This window comes from Opisthocomus hoazin, chromosome 5 (assembly GCF_030867145.1).
Source record: "Opisthocomus hoazin isolate bOpiHoa1 chromosome 5, bOpiHoa1.hap1, whole genome shotgun sequence".
NCBI classification, from domain to species: domain Eukaryota; kingdom Metazoa; phylum Chordata; class Aves; order Opisthocomiformes; family Opisthocomidae; genus Opisthocomus; species Opisthocomus hoazin.
In genome coordinates this window covers 79,237,936-79,255,937 of record NC_134418.1, presented here as the reverse complement: position 1 = coordinate 79,255,937, position 18,002 = coordinate 79,237,936, and the positions used below count along the sequence as shown (strand labels likewise).

General features: G+C 44.3%; 1 protein-coding gene across 3 annotated transcripts in view; it reads left to right on the top strand.

Moving 5' to 3' along the window:
* The first annotated feature begins 4,129 nt into the window (after positions 1 to 4,129).
* SORBS2 (sorbin and SH3 domain containing 2) overlaps positions 4,130 to 18,002 on the top strand; it is a 246,472-nt gene continuing 232,599 nt past the window's right edge. For all 3 annotated transcript variants that reach the window (XM_009940196.2, XM_075421865.1, XM_075421864.1), the window contains exon 1: positions 4,130 to 4,328. The gene's annotated coding sequence lies outside the window, so the exon portion shown is untranslated. The remainder of the gene's footprint in view (positions 4,329 to 18,002) is intronic.

Sequence of the window (18,002 nt, the reverse complement as noted above, 5' to 3'; positions counted from 1 at the left end):
TTCAAGATTAATCCATCATCAATAGAAAGGTTTTACTGAGACAAGCACTTACAGCAAAATCACCTGTATCTTTCATAGTGAGAAGGTCAATTGTCTTCAAATACATCACCACCAGCCACTTACGTTATTAGTCTAAACATCCCTGAACCAAGTATCACATTTTTAGACATATCTCATCAAAACACAGCACTACAACTGTTAAGTAAACATTATATCTGTTTGAGAGTTTACCCTGTCTTTCAAAGGCAAAGTACAACAAAAGGAGTCCTGGTAAAGAAAAGGGATAGCAACATATAGGTTAAATCAGTGTGTGCTTACTCACCTTTCCTCCTTTGTGTACTTTTAGTATCTCTCCCATTACTGCTCACACTAGGTGGCAGTTATTAGCAAAGGCAAGAAAAGTAATCTCCAATTCTAGACAAAGGGTCCATTGCTTTCTAAATGTGTAATTAAACACAATCTACAGATTTTATCTGTAATTATAACACATCACTGCATCCGTCCTTTCCGTTACGAAACTTACACAAAAATATTATTCAATTGCAATGTAAAGATCTTTAATCATGCAGAAACACCTGTTGTATGAACAGAAAATTTAGTCTGCCACTTGCTGATTCTATTAGCTCCTGAAATCCTGTGTGTATAAGGCACGGTACCCACTGAACAGTCAGACAGCAAAAACTTTGTCACAGTGCAATACAATCAGTCATTGCTTTTTAGGTGAGTCACTAGTTGTGCTACAAAAAGGTCAAGCTAAAAGTAATATATGATACACTTGAGGGCAATCAACCTTTTCATCCAAATGTTGCTAAGAGATTAAGCAGGACAGAACACAGGAGATGTTTCAGTTAAAATAGAAGGTGCCCAAATGCAGCTTTCTTTGTAAGCTATATTACTGCATATGCAAAGGATCTCAAAGTCTACATTGCCCAACTCAGAAAGGATTCTTTTAATCTTGCTTGGTCTCAACAAAACCAAACCAGTTTCAGAGAAAGACAAAACAGAGCCTACTTTTATACAAAGCAAATGGTAGCACAAGAAAAATAAGAAAACATGCTGCTTGGAGAAGGAAAGAGACCTTTAAAAAATGGCATAGATTTCTAAATTGCCTTGAATGAGGTTAAAAGGTGCCCTCTGCACTTTATGCTTCAGAAGAGATTAAGAAAGCATTTGGGCATCTTCAGCACTACACATTTGCCTCACCTCTGAACTGTTCACCAAGACAGGACTGCTGATGGCAGCAATATCTCCTTTTCATAAGCTCCTCTGCTGTGGTTCCAAGCAAGTCATACACAGACTGATGTCTTCCTAACAGGCAACAGTAGACCCTCAACAGCTGGTTTACAGCTTTCTACCTGACTCAGTGAAACGCTTAAGAGTATAATAAGAGGCACTCAGTGATGTTTTTGCCTCAGTCTTCACTGGCAAGTGCTCCAGACACACCACCCAAGTTGTGGAAGGCAAAGGCAGGGACTGGGAGAAGGAAGAACTGCCCACTGTAGGAGAAGATCGGGTTCGAGACCATCTCAGGAACCTAAAGGTGCACAAGTCCATGGGACCTGATGAGGTGCATCTGCAGGTCCTGAGGGAACTGGCAGATGAAGTTGCTAAGTCACTATCCATTATATCTGAGAAGTTGTGGCATTCTGGTGAAATTCTCACTGTTTGGAAAAGGGGAAACATAACCCCTATTTTTAAAACGAGTGAAAAAATGGAGGACACAGGGAACTACAGCCCAGTCAGTGTCACCTCTGTGCCCAGCAAGACCATGGAGCAGATGCTCCTGGAAACTATGCTAAGGCACATGGAAAATAAAGAGGTGATTGGTGACAGCCAACACGGCTTCACTAAGGGCAAACTATGCCTGAAAAACTTGGTGGCCTTCTATGATGGGGTTACTGCCCTTGTGGATAAGGAAGAGCAACTGATGTCATCTACCTAGACTTAAGGAAAGCATTTGACACTATACTGCATGACATCCTCATCTCTAAATTGAAGAGACATGGATTTGATGGGTGGACCACTCGGTGAATAAGGAATTGGCTGGTCGCACTCAAAAAGTTGCAGTCAACAGCTCAATGTCCAAGTGGAGACCAGTGACAAGTGGCATTACTCAGGGATCAGTATTGCAACTGGCATAGTTTAACATCTTTGCCAGTGACATGTACAGTGGGACTGAGTGCACCCTCAGCAAGTTTGCCAGCAACATCAAGCTGTGTAGTGCAGTTGACACGCTGGAGGGAAGGGGTGCCATACAGAGGGACCTGGACAGGCTTGAGAGGTGGGCCTGTGCAGACCTCATGAGGTTCAACAAGGCCAAGTGCAAGGTCCTGCACATGGGCCAGGGCAATTCCAGGCACAAATACAGGCTGGGGGATGAAGGGATTGAGAGCAGCCCTGCCAAGATGATCTTGGGGGTGCTGGTTGACAAGAAGCTCAACATGACCCAGCAATGTACACTCACAGCCCAGAGGGCCAACCATATCCTGGGCTGCATCAAAAGCAGTGTGGCCAGAAGGTCGAGGGAAGGGATTTTGCCCCTCTGCTCCACTCTGGTGAGACCCCACGGGGAGTCCCACATCCAGCTCTGGAGCCCTCAGCACAGGGCAGACATGGACCTGTTGGAGCAGGGCTGGACAAGGCCACAGCAATGATCAGAGGGCTGGTGAAAGGCTGGGAGAGTTGGGGCTGTTTAGCCTGGAGAAGAGAGGCTGTGGGGAGACCTTATTGCAGCTTTCCAGTACCTGAAGGGGCCTACAAGAAAGCTGGGGAGGGACATTTTACAAGGGCATGTAGTGACAGGACAAGGGGTAATGGCTTTAAACTAAAAGAGGGCAGATTTAGATTAGATATAAGGAAGAAATTCTTTACTCTGAGGGTGGTGAGCCACTGGCACAGGTTGCCCAGAGAAGTTGTGGATGTCCACTCCCTGGCAGTGTTCAAGGCCAGGTTGGATGGGGCTTTGAGCAACCTGGTCTAGTGAAAGATGTCCCTGCCCATGGCGGGGGGCTTGGAGCTAGATGATCTTTAAGGTCCCTTCCAACCCAAACCATTCTATGATTCTGTGATAATGAAGGCAATAGAGTGTTCACTCTGCTCCTTTTCAGAAATAAAACTCTGGATGAGGATAGGAATCTGTTCCATAAGAAAATTTCTCAGTTCGACAAAACCACTGCATATCTTCCTACTGAATGCTGTATCATGAACTGTATCCACAGCCACTAAAGTTGATGTGAGCGTAGGTGTACTCACAGGCTTACTGTATGAGCAAAATTACCATAGCAATTACAGCTCCCAGAAGTACTACCTTAAGGCATTTAAAGATAAACCTGATTTGGTGGAACAGAAATTTAGCAGTGCATGCCAACACCACAGCAGTCCAGAGTGCACAACACCAGGTAGAATCAAGCTTAGCACCTCACAGGACAGTTCTCTTCTTCAATAAACTGGGTCAGTATCTGCAATTCAGAACCTAGATCTACAAATCCAGCACAACTAAGTAACAGCATAGTTGAGAGAAGTCTTCAGAATAGTACTGTTAAGACAAGAACACTGAAACTCAATTCTTAAAAATCAGTGATTGTAACAGTAGGCAGATCACATCCTTATCTGTTGCTGCAGCATACTTTTGTAATTACATCCAAGAATTCTAAACAGCCATGAAAAATAACTTTATGTAAAACAATATTATCTTTTAAGGTAACTGTTACAACAGCATACACAGTATCTTTCAAAACCAATAAATCCATAGAATTATGAAATGCAGCTTCCACACAAACATATTTTGTAACAATTCCTCCAGTGCTATTATTTTTAGTGTGTTTTTAGAAGGATGAACCTATAACCTACAGCTCAAGTAAAGAGGATTTAGGTGTTAAAGTACCACGGTTACTTGTCACATTTTTTTCCCTTTCTCTTCATTTCAGCTTTTGCCCACCACCTCTTTCCTCTAAAGCAAAGAAAAATTTGGACATTAATAAGTCACCTTTGCCCTGACTGTGACTATCCCAAGTATAACAGCGTGCTTGGCACAGTGGGCAATATTTGGAACGAAAGTAGTTTCATACCAATCAAGTTAAATTATAACCCGGACTAACCTCAGTCCAAATTCTAAAAAGGCCACCATCATTAGACAGAACAAAGTCAGGGATTCCTAAACTGGGAATTACAGCCAGCCATAGTACACCAGTAAGAGCCTTCCAGGCACCACAAGGGCTTGCAGCTTCAGAGAATCCAACTGCTCAGGCTCATCCTCCTGGTTCTATCTGGATGTGGCATAAAGGCAACAGTGAGCAGAAATCCTGTTGATTTGAAAAGGCTGGAAACAGGTAGGTGCTGAGAGGGGGATGCGAGATGGTTGGGCAATGTGGAGCTTGTGCCTCTGCTAGGCAGTGAGAGAAGGGTGTGAAAGAGAAATGACAAATCAAAGTGTAATAGTCCTAAAACAGGTATTCTACAGCAGAGAGAAGAAAACAGTAAGAGTAGAAGCTAAAGCCTGAGGTGGGCTACAGTAGTTCGCTGTGCAATTCTTTTGCAGTGGGGCTCAAGTGGGTGGAAGGCTCCAAAGAAAGCGGCCTCAGTCTCAGAGGCAGCTAAGAGAGGCAGCACTGAAAAAGCCCACAGAGGGCAGGATAACACGGGATGTTAACTGTTGCTGTGGTTGTTGCTTACTTTACTTTTCCCTGTATATAAACCTAAAATGTGGGAAGGGCAGGTGGGAAGTTAACTACCCCTTTGCAAGGAGGTCAAGAACAGAAGTTCAAGTTATCCCTCCTGCAGCTTATGCCACCACTGCAGGCGTCTGCCACTCACAGGCAAGGGTCCATCCAACACCCATCCCCACTTGCTGGAATGGCCTTTTTTCAAGATGATGTCCCCAAACATAAATCACTGCATTTATGCACTTCTGCTGCCTGCAAGGCCCCCACAGCAAATGGAAGCTGCCCAAAGACAGAGGTCACTCCAGGACAAGGCTTTCCCCTTACACCCCACAGAATCTGCCTTTTTGCATAGCTACAGTCCCAGCTGACCAGATGCTAGCAAATGTGATGCCCATCTACAAGAAGGGCCAGAAATAGGATCCGGGGAACTATAGCCCAGTCCATCTGACCTCAGAGAAATGGAACATTACAGAGCAGATCATCTGGAGTGCCCTCATGTGGCACATACAGAACAACCAGGTGATCAGACCCAGTCAGCACGGGTTTATGAAAGCCAGGCCCTGCTTGGCTAACCTGATCTCCTTCTATGGCAAGGTGGATGAGGAAAAGGCTGTGGATGTTGTCTACCTTGATGTTAGTAAAGCTTTTGACACTGTTGCCCACAGCATTCTCCTGGAGAAACTGTCTGCTCACGGCTTGCATGGGCATGCACTTTGCTACATAAAAAAACTGTCTGGATAGCCAGGCACTAAGAGTTGTGAATGGAGTTAAATCCAGTTGGTGGCCAGTCACGAGTGGTGTTTCCCAGGCCTCAGTATTGGGGCCAGTTCTCTTCGATATCTTTATCAACAATCCGGATGAGGGGATTGAGTGCACTCTCACTAAGTCTGCAGACAACATCATGCTGAGTGGAAGTGTAGATCTGCTTGAGGATAGGAAGGCTCCACAGAGGGATCTGGACAGGTTGGATCAATGGGACGAGGCCAACTCTATGAGGTTTCACAAGGCCAAGTGCTGGGTCCTGCACTTGGGTCACAACAAACCCATGTAACGCTACAGGCTTGGGGAAGAGTGGCTGGAAAGCTGCCCAGCGGAAAAGGACCTAAGGATGCTGGTCGACAGCCGGCTGAACATGAGCCAGCAGTGTGCCCAGGTGGCCAAGAAGGCCAGCAGCATCCTGGCTTGGATCAGGAATGGTGTGACCAGCAGGAGCAGGGAGGGGATTGTGCCCCTGTACTCGGCACTGGTGAGGCCGCACCTTGAATACTGTGTTCAGCTTTGGGCCCCTCACTACAGGCAGGACATCAAGGTGCTGGAGCACATCCAAACAAGATTAAACAAAGCTGGTGAAGGGTCTAGAGAACAAGTCTTATGAGGAGTGTCTGAGGGAAATGGGGTTGTTTAGTCTGGAGGAAAAGAGGCTGAGGGGAGACCTTATTGCTCTCTACAACTACCTGAAAGGAGGTTGTAGTGAGGTGGGTGTTGGTCTCTTCTCCCACGTAGTAAAGCGATAGGACAAGAGGAAATGGCCTTGAGCTGTGCCAGGGGAGGTTTAGATTGGATGTTAGTAATAATTTCTTCACCAAATGGGTTGTCAAGCATTGGGGCAGGCTGCCCAGGGAAGTGGTGGAGTCACTATCTCTGGAGATATTTTAAAGACTTGTCGATGTGGTGGTTAGGGACATGGTTTAACGGTGGACTTGGCAGTGTTAGGTTAACAGCTGGGCTCGATCTGAAAGGTCCTTTCCAACCTAAATGATTCTATGATTCTAGGTCTGCCAAAACAGGGTTCACTTTGCTCATGATGCCATCAACACAGCAAGGTCTTGCTCCCCATATCTCACCTCAGAACCCCCTGCCACCCCTAGACAAGGTTCCTCCCAGAACATGGAAACTACATACAGGCTCCTGCCTCACCTAGGGGTGGTTACCCCCACAAAAGGACCACTTTTCACAAGACAGTAAGCCTGCGAAAATATGAGGCATTTAGCTCATGGGTAAGGACCCACACACACAACAAGTCCTCTCTTGGAAGGCAAGCCTGCTCAAACACGAGGCACTCGGCTCACGAATATCATCACTGCACTCTCCTGCCACCCCCACCACCCTCATACCATATGGAAGCTGCACACAGGCATGTGCCAGTCTTACAGAAAGCTGCCCTCCCCCCAGCAACTCCCTTCTCACAAGGCTGCCTGAACACCTCAGCCCATGAAGCTGCACGACCGCAGCACACTTCACCTTGCCACCTTCAAAGGCATCTCCCTCTCTCTCCCCCCACCACACCTCCCTTTTCCAGAGACTGCAAGCTCACCCAAATGTCTCTCGTACAAGGCACTTTGCTAGTAAACACCATCACCACACATCCCTGCCAACTCTGCTGCCCTCACAGACCATGTAAACCTCACGCAGGCATCTGCCCCCTCCTTGGGGAGGCTAATCTTTTCTGCAGTGGACACTTTCACAATACAAGCCCACAAAACCACTATTTAGTTCACAAACATCATTGCAGCCATACTCCTGCCACTTCCACAAATGGTCGCAGCACACGGGCTTCTGCCCCCTCCCCAGCTAAGGCTCCAACACCTGCAACAGGTCCCTTCTGATGACATAAGCCACCCAGATATAGGGCATTCAGCCTGCAAATGCGATTGCGTTCTCCTGCTGACCCCGTCACCCTCACAGCACATGCTAGCCGTGCAGGCGTCTGCCACTCCTGGGCAAGGTTTTCCCCATCCCTTGAGCATTTCCTACCTTTTCCTGCACAAAGCTCTCCCTGTCGTCCTCCAGTGGATACTTTCTCCACTAACCCACAAGTCTGCTCAGACAGAAGACACTCAGCCTCCGAACACTACTGCAGCCACACTCCTACCTGTCCCACAGCAACTGGAAACTGCTCACAAGCATGTGTCACTCTTGGGCAGGGCTGCACTCCTCACTAGCAGTTCACTTCTCACAAGAGTGCAAGCCTGCCCGAAAATTAGTCCCTCACCTTATGAATACCTCCATACACTCTTTCCACCTGTGACGCCCACACAAGCATCTGCCAACCCTTAAGAAGGATTCTCACCCACCTCCACCACACATCACTTTTCCCTAGATGTTAAGCTCCCCTCAATGACAAGGCTCATTGCCACCCCACACTCCTCCTTTTCATGTCATCTTCACAGCACACAGAAGCTGGACACACGCACTGTCCCTCCCTGCCCAGAAGGGTTCCTTTCAAAAGGGCCATAAACCCTTCTGGACAAAAATGATTTAGACACTGCTGCCACCTCAGAATCACAGAATCACAGAATCACAGAATGGTAGGGGTTGGAAGGGACCTCTGTGGGTCATCTAGTCCAAACCTCCTGCCGAAGCAGGGTCACCTACAGTAGGCTGTAGAGGACCTTGTCCAGGCGGGTCTTGAATATCTCCAGAGAAGGAGACTCCACAACCTCCCTGGGCAGCCTGTGCCAGGGCTCCATCACCGTCAGAGGGAAGAAGTTCTTCCTCATGTTCAGATGGAACTTCCTGTGCTGCATTTTGTGCCCATTGCCCCTTGTCCTGTCGCTGGGCGCCACTGAAAAGAGTTTGGCCCCATCCTCCTGACACCCACCCTTCAGATATTTGTAAGTATATATCAGGTCTCCTCGCAGCCTTCTCTTCTCCAGGCTTAACAAGCCCAGCTCCCTCAGCCTCTCCTCATAGAAGAGATGTTCCAGTCCCCTCACCATCCTTGTAGCCTTACACAGCAAACAAACTGCATATGAGGCATCTGCTTCCGCCCAGCAAGCCACTGCTTCCCTGCAGGTTCCTTTTCCCCAGACCATATGCCCCACCAGCCTTGAAGCGCTTTATTTAGAATGCCATTGCATAACCTTGCACCTCCCACAGCCCACAGAAGCTGTTCACAGGTGTGCACCACTGCTCACAGAGGTTTCCCCCACCTTTCCTTCTACAACCCTAACACTCTACAAGCTGCTGTCACCACTGCACACTCCTGCCTCTTGTATCGCCCTCCACCTTTAGGGTTTCCTTCTGCCATAACTCCTGCCCACACAGTGCCTCCCAACGAGAGGGCCCTAGCTCAAGAACACAGCCACCACTCTCAAGGTCAATTACCACTGCTGGGAAAGGCTCCCCCCACCACAGAGCCCTGATTGCAAAGACCCTAGCTGCCGAGACCCCTCCCCAATGTCAGGCATGCTCTTTGTGAACACCACTCCTGCCGCACCCTCCCGCTTCCCCACCACCTTCACAGCATACAGGAGATGTCCACATGCATCCGACCCTCTGTAAGCAGATGTCCCCTCATGCCACCCCCCCACCTGGTGCGTTCCATAAGCCCAGCTGAAGGCCTCAAAAGCAGCCCTGCACCCTCCCATCACGACTATAAGCTCACCCAGCTACAACTCTGCCATGTCCCCAGCAAACAGATGCAGAGCTCTAAGGCACCCGCCAAGCCTGGGCATAGCTCCCCTCCGCAAGAAGCTGCCTTTTTGCATTATTACAAGACCTTCTGAAGGTACTTCATTTAGTGAGGCAAGACCCTGGCTATATGCATCAGAGCCAGCTGTATGAGGTTCAACAAGGCCAAGTGCCGAGTCCTGCACTTGGGTCACAACAAACCCACGCAACACTACAGGCTTGGGGGGAGTGGCTGGAAAGCTGCCCAGCGGAAAAGGACCTGGGGGTGTTTGTCAACAGCCGGCTGAACATGAGCCAGCAGTGTGCCCAGGTGGCCAAGAAGGCCAGCGGCATCCTGGCTTGGATCAGGAATGGTGTGGCCAGCAGCAGCAGGCAGGGGATCGTGCCCCTGTACTTGGCACTGGTGAGGCCACACCTCAAGAACAGTGTTCAGCTTTGGGCCCCTCACAACAAGAGAGACATTGAGGGGCTGGAGTGTGTCCAGAGAAGGGCCACAAGGCTGGTGAGGAGTCTGGAGAACAGGTGTTGCTAGGACCGACTGAAGGAACTGGGGCTGCTTAGTCTGGAGAAGAGGAGGCTGAAGGGGGACCTTATTGCTCTCTACAATTACCTGAAAGGAGGTTGTACTGAGGTGGGTGTCGATCTTGTTTCCTAAGTAATAAAGCAATAGAACGAGAAGAAATGGGAGTTGCACCGGGGGAGGTTTAGATTGGATATTAGGAAAAATTCTTTACTGAAAGAGTAGTCAGGCTTTGGAACAGGCTGGCCAGGGAAGTGGTGGAGTTACCATCCCTGGAGGTATTTAAAAAAGTGCAGATGTGGCACTTTGGGACATGGTTTAGCAGGCATGGTGGTGTTGGGTTGACGGTTGGACTTGATGACCTTAGAGGTCTTTTCCAACCTTGATGATTCTATGATTCTATGCTGCACACGCCGCCGTTGTGGCCGAGGCTTCTCCTGACCCCCCCCCCGCCCTTTTTTCTGTCACATTTTCTCACAGCTGTGTCCTGAGGGGCTTCCTCACGGCTGCCCCAGTCTCGGGGAGCTTTTGCTGGTGTATGATGTGAGTTTAGTGGTGTAGGGCGTTTTATGTTCCGTATAGTTTGGCAGTAAAAGGTATCAGAGTCTATGGTGGTTTTACTTGAAAAGAGTTTGGGTTGGCTCCCCCCCCCCCCTTTTTTATTTTTTGCATATAAATATGTGTACCATTTGTGGTAAAAAAATTTTCCCCTCCCTTTTTATTTTTTGCATGTAAATAGGTGGACTATCTGTGGTAAAAAAGGTTATGGTTGTTGGAGCTATGCTTCTTAGAGCTACCTTAATCTTACAGCCCTATGATTGTGGCTCTGACTTAATTTAAAATCATAATTAAAGCCCCAAACTGTTGGCTTAACTGGACAGCTATTTTTCATGGATTTTTCATGTTTTGTTCCCAGCCTTAGTGCCCGGATTGTTGAAGACATTGAGGAACTGCTTGAAAGCAAAATAGTTGTGTAGGGCTTTTTGTTGTTTCTGCCTGTGTGTGCAGTTCCAAAATAATTGTAGTTACACAAACACAAGAAGCAGTGCAACTGGTTATTTTCAGCTCTTTTTGGGGTTCTGGTGATTAATTCTTAATGTTTCACACCTCCCCCTTAAAAACTTTTACTATAGGCCCAAGAACTTCAGAGGGAGATGGGTAGCTCCTTGATGACTGTTACTAAGCTGTTGCTTTACTAGGTGTGGTAATAGCTACAAGGAAGCAATCAGGATAGACAGTGAAGGCTTGTTTTGGAGAATGATTTATTTTACTTCATAGAGAAGTCCCAACATTGCTTTATTTTATAGCTTGTTTCCTCTTGTCAACTTCTCGACTATTTCTTTAGCAATCATGTGCCAAGGCTAGAGCACTGGCTTCTGTTAGAAAGCATTAGTTTTCTAACCTTTCATACCTTGCTTAAAAGTTTGATTCTAGTAGTGATATGAGGGGCTAGGATTATGAGAAACTTGAAGATGGAGAAAGATAGCATACAGCTATTGTTTGAGATAGAGCCACACCAATTTCTATAATCTAAGTGTATCCTTTCTGCAAAATGAGGGAAGTGAAGTTTTGGTATCTTTGAGGAAAAGACCAACATCTCAACCCCTAGAGAAACTTAATTTGTCAGTGAGAACTTAGTGGGTGTTGCTGCAGTGTTAAAATAGAGGCCCTGTTCTAGTCTACCACAAAGCAGAGCATTTAACTTGGCAATATTTGTTCCCTATGGAAATGAGCTCAGGTGTTCACTGTAATATCTGCCCAATAGGGCACGCGTTCCAGAGCACTAATAGCTATGAAAGCTTGCTCTCAAACTATAAAAACTCTGGACTGAATGGTAGGTGTGATTAAAAATGTAACTTTTGCTGTTGCTAAAAGTGATTTCTGTGAAGTGAATGGGGCAAGCTTGTTTCTGCCCAGTTTCCTTCTATTTCCTGATTTTTCAAGTTAAGCAGCTATGTGGTTTTTATCTTGTTTTTTTTTACCACACCTTCCTAACCATGTTGCCGGTGAGCTTGAATAGAGTCTTATTTTCCTTAGAAGGAGAAAAGCCTTACAAATAAAAAGTTAAATGTGTACCATATAAAGTTTTTAATTTGCTTGCTCTGGTAATTTGTCACCTACTTAACTTTCAAAAGCTTTATTGAAGTCAACCATGGAGAAATTATTTCTGTGAATTTTCATTTCAGTGTTGAATTGAATTAGTGGTAGAAGCTTTGAGCTGGGTTGAGAACATAGTCAAGATGTGTCTTTTTGTGTTTTAAAACAAGTGTGGCTTGTATGCTTACTAATGAGGACAAGAACTGCTTCTGTATCTCTGCTAGACTTTTTCTAAGCCTTTTATTGCTGTCAAAATATTGGATTAAAGACAACAGAGTCAAATAAAATACCACTAAAGGGATGTTAACTAAACCAAAATACAGTAATCCAAATACTGAAGAAAAAAGTGTTGCACAGAACAAGACTAGGCTTCACACTAATAAGAAATTAGTACAGATAAAATCACTGTAATCTGTCAAGAAATAGCCAAAGTTGTAGTAAGAACTACAGTTGACTTGACTCTGGACAAAGGATCTGTAGACAGAGTTTAGTTTTGCTACTATGAACTAGTCTTGAAGTCCTGTGACAAACGTGTCTTAAAACCTAGCCGACTATTGCTAGTAAACTGCTCATAGCGCCTGTGGCTATGGAGTAGTTGAGAGAATGTTTTATGCATTTGTGGTGCTTAAAACAAAAGTGAGGGAAAACTAGCAGCACACTAACTCTTCTACGGCGGCAAGTTAGTAAAAACGTGCTATGTTTGGCTCATAAATTAAGGTAGAAGTTAGCCATCCAGGTTGATCTTAGGGTAACTCTTCTGCCTAGCGCTGCTGGGGCAAGGCACAAGACTTAGTGTGTAGCCCATTTATTATGAAGCAGTTAAATCCTAGTGGAGTGGAGAAATGAGCTGGAGTTATTTGCACAGTCTTATTGGCACACGGCTAGAGGGGAGTTTGCTTTTCACGGCAACAGTATCAACTTTGGCAGAGGTACAGAACTTCAGTTTCTGGAGAAAGTCTTGCATCTTTAATATTTTCATTTTTTGAGGGAACAGTGAACTGTTTCAGTGCAGATTTTGAAGTGGAATGTATGTGTAAAAATATCAAGCCAATCAAATACCAACTAGAAGCCAAACTAAACTATAGTTACAACCTCATGTACTGCAAGAAATGTGAAAGTGACCTTTCAAAAACCAGCTGATAAGTGAAAAGCCTCTGTAGTAGCACTTAGAGTAGGTATTTGTAGTATTTCTGTGTGCATGTGACTTAACTGAAGATTCTCTAGCTCTTCACTGGGAATACCGATTCTGTCATAACGCTGTAACAAAGTTAGCTGCCTGCTTTGCACTGCTTGGGGGTACAGCCTTGGAGTTACAATTGTCTTGGTACAATCTACAGTGAGGACTGGAGACAGCAAGGATTAAAACTACAATGGTAAAATAATTCCAAATTAGATGTGATAGTATAAGAAGTTACTGTCAAGTCTTGGAATCTGCCGTAGTATCTGCTGACAGGTGAAAATAGAGACAACAGCAGACTTTGCAGTTCTGGTAGCCTCAGGTAGTCCACTTCTGTTTAATAATGTAACTAAATATTACAAATAATGCTTTCTGATAAACTGCTTTTGATTAAGCCCTTCTTTTGAACATCACCTGTCTCCCAGGAACTTCCCATGTAAGACATTGTTGGGGAGAGAAGAGATGGAACGATATTTCTGCTCTTAAGCTAGGAAATACAGTTCTGGGCAAAAGAAATGCCAAGTGTCTTGTAGTATAAATGTTATTTCAACACAACTGGCCACAGGCCGCAGCTGACTTACTGCCAAGGTGTTCTTAACTGGGATGAAGTGCTACAAGTAGTCCATCTGCTGTTCCTGTAGTAACCCACTTTGCAGTTACGTTCCTTATTAACTCCAGGGCATTTTTATCTAGAGTGACCCCAAAGCTTCTTAGTGATAAGGGAAAACTGATGTAGCAGAAGCAAAGCTGGGAGGAGAGCGAGTGTCAGGTCTGGTGCTTCTGCCAGGTGAATTGGGAGGTAAACATGCTTCTGAGGCAGGACAGTTTTACTTCTGTATATCTTTGTGTTCCAGACTTTTCTTTCCTTTTCCTCTCAGAGACAACAACAGCTTGCAAGTTCTTCCAAGGCTCTGTCAAATTTGAAGTAGGCAGTGAAGATACTGGTGCTTTTTCTGCCCTAGACAGCTGCTTGCCTTGTGCCTTACAGTACTGAGCTGTGACTAATAAGTGGTGGGATAGCATGGACAACTAGAAGCTTGCACAATAGTGTTATTCAAACCAGCGTGCTATAGGCAATATAAACTCAAATATATTCAATGCTATCGTAATTCCCTAGCAGCCTTCCAGATTGGCTGGTAGACTCTGAAAGCCCTCTTTATTATGAATTCATAAAACTCTGGCAGGTTAGACTAAATAAATGGATGTTGTACTCTTAAGCTCTTTTAATGGAGATTAAAATCTTTGTCAACTTTGCTTTCTACAATGTAGCCTTGCACAGGATTGGAGAAAATGGCAGTCCCCGGAGGATGTGAGCACCTCTTAGTTTTTTTCTTTAGTCTCAAACTTGTATTTTTTGATCGTTCATTGAAGTAGCTGCTGTTTTTTTCTGACACTTTTCATTTTGATGTGTAGGATACTAACACAGACCTCTGCTCAAGGCTTTGCATTTCAGTGGTGTTGAAATTTGGCTGCTATGTGTATGGTGTACTTTGAGTCTGGGTCCTATGGATAATGTACAGAAACACTGTATTTAAATGTAGGACACTAGTTCCAGAAGCTATTTAATTTTTTGAACGGTAGGTGCTATGAAAGTAAGTGACAGTTGTTTAGAAGAGCTTAAGCTTGCCATTTAAGAATTGTACCATTTAGCATTTAGTAGCCTAAGAATGTGGGAGATCAAACTGATTTGTGGGACTGAGCTTGCAAGAGAAGGCTACAGCAGAGCATGGAGGCAATTCATTCTCCGCTACAAATGTGGTGCAGATAGATCGGTCTATGTTTTCTTGAAGCCCAGCTGCCTCTTTGCCTCCTAGCTCTCATGGTGCTCCAGGCCTGCAGATAGGGCTAGTTTCCATGCAAAACTGAGTCTGCTGCAGGACTGATGCTTCACATAGCAGTATCGTCTTGGTACCACTAGCTTTTAGCCCGTGAACACACTAGCTGGTATTTTTCAAGTGCCCTTTAATTAGCATGTAACATTTTTAAAGGAAAAAGAGTAGAGTCCACAAAAATAGTGGAATGGGGAAAACAACATCATTTTTACACTGTAAAATAGTTGTAATCTTTACTTGATCAAGGTTTGTTTCAACTCAGCAACTTGCTAACTTATGACCAATCTTGCTTTACTGGAAGCAATTATTTTTTTAACAGCCAAAGCTGCTAGAATCATATGACACTTGACACTCCTGGTTTGTATCTTAAAAAGGAGTTCCTGGTTTTATGACTACACTGAAAATGCAAACCAAAGTGCACTGTAAAGGTAGTGCAAAGACTATCTGAGTTATTGCACTCTGGTTATTAAGTTGGCCTATTTGGCAAAGGGAGACAGCTGATCTTTGTTTTTAAGGTTGAGATTTTGATTTAATAATAGAAGAAAAATTAATTGTGGCACATATTCTTCCTTGTTTCTGCTATGCATTTGTTTTGACTGGAGGGATGTTTCCTGTGTGCGAAGACTGGCATAGCTTGTCAGAAGTCACTTCTCAGTCAGCCTAGGCTATTTGCAAACTGGTATATATCTGTCATGCCTACAGAATACCTGTGACAAAATTTCTAGCATATGTGAAACTGCTTGCAAAATATCTTTAAGTAGAATAATGGAAAGCAGCAGTGTACTGAGATCAATATACTAGCTCTTTCTATATTTAAGGGTAGGGTAGGTCTTTCGTAGATAAAGGTGGTCTTTTGTCTTATGTTTGAACTCTCGAATGAACTTGTGAGTCTAACTTTTTCTTCTGGTTCTGTAGCTGTTGATGTTACCTGAGCTATGCATTTTAATTTCACCTAATGTACTTGCTTTGGCATTACATGTTTTGTCACTGCAGAAGACTCCACCCCATATTCTGCACTGCAACTTTCTCTACTGAATAGAAAAGAAAGTGTATATGTAATCTACCAAACACAGATTTAGAATGCCAATTCTAATCCCTGTTCCCTCTGGGTGCTGATTGAATTTAGTTTTAGCAAATTGTGCTGCTGTTAGATTTCACTTCAGTTGCTTTTAATCCTGCTGGATGGTTAGAATGTGCCCAGCTATTGTCCGTGCCCTGCGGTTGGGCAAACATAGCCAAAGTTTTAAATTGGTGGTGGTTGACCTAACACAGCTTTGTTATACATAAATGCACAACAAAAACTGCAATTTTGTAGATATCTTTGAATAGCTGAGTGTAACTTGTAGTTAAGTAAAATGCTTTGCTTAATCTTAAAAGGGCAAGGAATTAAACAAATTGATCCCTGGTACCTTTGTATTTTCCAGTACAGCAATAGTAGTAGAGATGTTGAAGTCATTTGTAAATTGTACTTTAAAGATAGGTGTTGGTAATTTATTTTTAAAAATTGAGACATTGGAGAATTTTGAAGAGCCTTAGCCTTGCTTTCAAAACTAATGTTTACAAGCACGGAACTTTAGATATTTCTGCTCCCACTGGATTAAATTGTCAATGTACTTCTCACCTTGATGTTGGGAATCCTGGGAAGTAATTTCCAAGCCGGTTGCAAAGCAGGTTTTATTTGAGTATAGGCATCTAAACTCAGAAAAGTGATTCTGGGAGGCAGAGCTCAGCTGTTACTTGATCTTCAGTTAACCTTGGGAACTGGGATTTGTTAGTCTGGGGATTATGAAGTGGAGGGGGGAAGGGTTAAAAAAGGTTGTCATGCGGCTTTTGTATATACTGAGGAAGCATTGTAGTTTTGGCAAGGCTCAGCACATTAGCCCCAGCTCACACCAAAACCCAAACAGGATTAATAAATTCTTTCTCTGCCAGGAAGCTGGTTCTGGCATCTCTGCTCTGAAAGCATGTTTAACACTGCTACCTGGTTGAGTTTCTAAACATCCAGTTATATTCCATAGGGAAAGGCGCATAAAGGTGCCTTTGCAACATAGCCTGGTGTTAAGAATTTCCCTAGTGTGCGTGGGTTGAGGTTTTTCTCCCTCTAATGTGAGGAGGCTCTTAACCATGTTTTCCACTTCATTCGTGATTCCATGCTCTAGCAGCCTATAAACTGTTTTGGCTGAATTTTAAGAACTCTTTACTGAGCTGAAAAATGTTTCACAGGCAGGAAACACGGTATCAGTGCAGGAGTGGAGGCTTGGGTCCCGGTTCCAGCTCCACTAGTCATGTACCTCAGCTATCATAGATGTTTTTATCATAGCTACTGTGGCAAGAATGAGCCCTTAAAAGGTGTGCTAATAACTGTTATGTGTATGAAGATGAGATTTTTAACTTAAATTTGGATTACACTTTGCACAGGTGCCCATTAGCAATGCGTTGCAAGCTTTGAAGGGCTTGGTTTTTTGGGTTTGGTTTAGAGGAACCTCTGAGAGGTCTACACCAGAATACTTAACGGTCTTAGCAGAATTCTTCTCTGAATAGATACAATGTGCAGGTATATAGTGCTTATTGATGAGAATTCACAATGTACTGCAACATCAGGAGAATGATAATCTTTATTGTTAGAAGATCTATATGAATGCCTGTTAACATCAGGAAATGCATTCTGGTGGTTTCTCAAAAACTGAAACTAGTAGATACAGGTTACGTGCATGCCATTAGTTATATTGTGTTGATAATTTTATTTAGTCTTGTAAAATCTAAAGTAGATGCAAGAATGCTATTCTTGCTTAAGTGATGCAATTCATAATACCCTTCTAAGATGGATTAGGTCACCTTATTTAACTCTATCCTCTAGAGGTCTTTAATAACCTTAATATATCTGTCATTCCCATCTGTTTTAATTTAAGGCTGATTATGCTAACATGCCTCAAAACTGGAAACCACCTGACCTTTCAGTATTGTTTTAAGCAGATACAGCTTATAGTATTTTCAGAACAGAAACATAAATCTTGGTATTGTGAAGCTAATTCATTTTATTAGGGTTGTCCTTGTTTAGTACACATGTAAGCTTGGAAAGCTATTAACCTTTTTTGAGAAGCTTTTCTTGGTTTGGAATTTCCCCTCCCCCAAGCCAGCTCTTGCTAACCTGTTACTGTTCTTGTAACTGTCAGTATTCTGCCGGTGTCCCCTGGGAAGTAACTGAGCCCAGCTGAAGGGTGTGGGGGGAGCACTGAGCTCAGCAGCCATCCGGTCACACTTGCAAGGAGGTAAAGGTTTGATACTTCCCAACTAGTAATGAA